The sequence below is a fragment of the Alligator sinensis genome, unplaced genomic scaffold, assembly GCF_000455745.1.
Source record: "Alligator sinensis unplaced genomic scaffold, ASM45574v1 scaffold207_1, whole genome shotgun sequence".
Taxonomy (NCBI): Eukaryota; Metazoa; Chordata; order Crocodylia; family Alligatoridae; genus Alligator; species Alligator sinensis.
The window spans coordinates 273,190-276,445 of NW_005842112.1; positions in this window are offsets into that span (position 1 = coordinate 273,190).

Sequence of the window (3,256 nt, forward strand, 5' to 3'; positions counted from 1 at the left end):
CCCTGCAAAAAACAAGGATAATGATACTTCATAGAATCATAAAGTTAGGGTTGGAAGGGACCTCGACAGGTCATCTAGTCCAACCCCCTGCTCCAAGCAGGCCCATCCCCAACTAGATCATCCCAGCCAGAGCTTTGAAAACCTCCAAGGATGGAGCTTCTACCACTTCTCTGGGTAACCTGTTCCAGTGTTTTACTACCCTCCTAGTGAGAAAATTCTTCTTAATATCTAACTTAAACTTCTCTTGTTGCAACTTTAGACCGTTGCTCCTTGTTCTGTCATCTGCCACCGCTGAGAAAAGTCCAGCTCCATCCTCATTCGAACCCCGCTTCAGGTAGTTGAAGGCTGCTATTAAGTCCCCTCTCAGTCTCCTCTTCTCTAGACTAACACTATTTATACTTGAGTGAAGCAGTTCAAGACCTAGGGATGAAATGCACAACAGATGATCATTGCTAGTCTTCAGCAAATGCGCTAAGGCCCAACCTTGGCCTGGAATCCAAGCTGCTGCAGGCTGGATAAAAGACTAAGAACGGCTGAAATCGAATTCACTTAGCAGAGCTCTAGTAGGAATGGGAGACAGAGTCCTACAGAACTGAACAGAAGATGCAAATCTCTCTACAAACCAGGCTGTGGATTTTTATACGGAATTAGTGCAGCATCTATAAAAAGGTTCAAGGAACATAGAGAAAGGAGATCATCTGCTGTTACTTTCTATGGACCCAAGTCTCCAGTGCTGCAGATATATAATTTTTAATGGCAATTAAAAGGGGCACAATCAGCTCATATCTACTTGCACCCCCCCCATCCCTTCTGTCAATCCCTATGGTTTTTAGAGTCCTGTTAACATGCTTCTACAATGCTGATTCAAGCGTACAGCCTACTTAGCTTCATTATTTCACAGTGATTGCAACCAAATGATGACTTCCAGGGGGCTAACTGATGAGCAAGGATCTCTTTAATGCCAGCACATACCTTAGTCTGTTTGATTTGTGTCTGCACAAACCATTCACATCAGGATTGTACATAACTGGCCTGCTGAATTTCACTTCAAATTCTACCTTTTTGATTAAAATAGAAAAGGGAAAGAAAAAGAAAGATTATGGCAAGAACAGAGAGGTAAAGTAAGTAAATTAGCCTAAATTAAGCTTTGGAAAAGATAAGGAAAAAATAAAATACATTTAAGCCTAAACCACTTGAAACGTACAACAAAAGACAGTATTAGTGTCAAGCCCCTTCCTATTACTTAAACACCCACAGATCTAAGGTTTTGCTGGTATGTTCATCAGGGGCTACAGTTCCATCCTATGGTTCAGCCTAGAGCAAGGGCAGAGGCGGCACGGGCCCCGCAGCCTGATGTGTGTGTCCAGGGCCGATTGGGATGTGGGGCCTGGCAGAGCCAACATGGGGCCTGATCCAGACTGTGGACTGCCCTGGGCCACTCATCTGGCTGGTGGGGCCAAAACCTGCCCTGGAGGAACAGCTGCATTTTACCATGGAAACCCTTGAGCAAATTAATGAACCTGTGAAGAGGTGGGTGCTGTTACTCCATGCCACCAGCAGGGGTCAGATTACATACTGGATATTACCAATGACTTGGCATGAGCCAGTGCAACAAAACAAACATGGAAAATTAGCTGAATTTTCCCATTTTTCCCTATGATTTTCAGCACTTACCACCCAGCTAGCTAAACCTTCTAGCAGGATGCAAATACCCAACTCCCACCTATTCAGTTCTTCAAGTACCTAGAATTGGCTCACTTGAGCATTGAGGATACAGACCAGAGGTACCCAAACTTTTTCTTATTGTGTACCCCCTTCCAGATTTACCAGCTCCCTGTGTACCCCTACCAGCATACAATTTATATTTTAACCCCTTAAATGCCAATTATTATAATGAAAATTAAATCCACCATCACATAATTTCTCCCATGTACCACCAGAGGTATGCGTAGCAGTTTGGGAACCCCTAATAGAGACTAAAGTAGGGGTGGGCAATTATTTCGGGTGGAGGGCCACTTACTGAGTTTTGGCAAGGCATTGAGGACTGCATAACAGGCAGCCAGGAGCAGATAAATATTAATTTTCTAAATTTTTAGGGACCCCGTGGGCCAAATAGAATGACCTGGTTGGCCACATTCAGCCCATGGGCCACATTTCGCCCACCCCCGAACTAAAGGAACAACTTGTGTACTGGCCTTACCACTGGGAACTTGTCCATCTCCCTTACCTGTTACTATTTTTTCCTCTTTTACCATGCTGGAATTCGTAAAGAAATTAACAGACAGTTGATCACTTTCCTATAGTTCTTGAATTGCTCTATAAAATTATATCCCTGGTGCATATTTTATAATGCTTTAGGGAAAAAATCCCATTCTCAGTTGATTTGGCAATGTCTAAAGATCTTGTTTTGTTTAATCTCCATATCATTTGGGTGGGGGGCCTTCCTTATCAATCTGCCTGGATGGCAAACTAGGTCTGAAAGCTCGGGCAGGAGAGGCGAGGTGTCGGTGACAGACGGTGCAGAGTCTGGAAATCAGGGCAATCCATTAGCATTGCGTTTAGACCCAAAGTGTTTTTTCAGTGTGGTTTTGGCCTCTAAAGCCCCAGGGGCACAGCCACAGAGGAGCAGTGTTAGTGCCTACTTTGGACATAAAAACCAGAACCAATAATTCAGCTCTCTTCTCCTGGAGTCAAAATCCAGGTTTTGGCAACAGGTTCTGCTCCCAGTGCCCACCCTGATGTTAAACTGGCTGAACAAAGCGCACTCACAGGCTGTTCTCTCATGGGCATGGGGGTAAGCCCAGATTTGAAGCATCAAAAGCCCTCAAGAGGGGGGAAAAATCCTACCTGTTCTGCAGTCTTATTTCCTGGTCTAACTGAGAACATGTTATGGGCTTGTTGTCTGTCCCACGGTTGTGTGAAACTTCCTCCAAGCACAGCAGGAACCACACACACAGCCTTTTTTTTAAATAGAGGTCTATGCAATTAAACTATTGAATACTGGGAATGACAGACCAGCTCAGTTAGAGCCATCCACCTTACCACAGAAAGGGGCTGCTCGCTTTCAGCCCCTATGCCGGGTACTGCAACTTCTAGAGCAGGTTGCACTTGAAATAGAAAACCTGGCCAAAGCAGGGATACTGAACATTTCCTCTGGGTTCAGGCACTGGAGACTCAGCCAAGAGTTTCCATTCCTAGCAGTGGGCTCAAGATGAAAATACCAGATTTGCTGCATTTCAGGAATTGAGAAGCATGC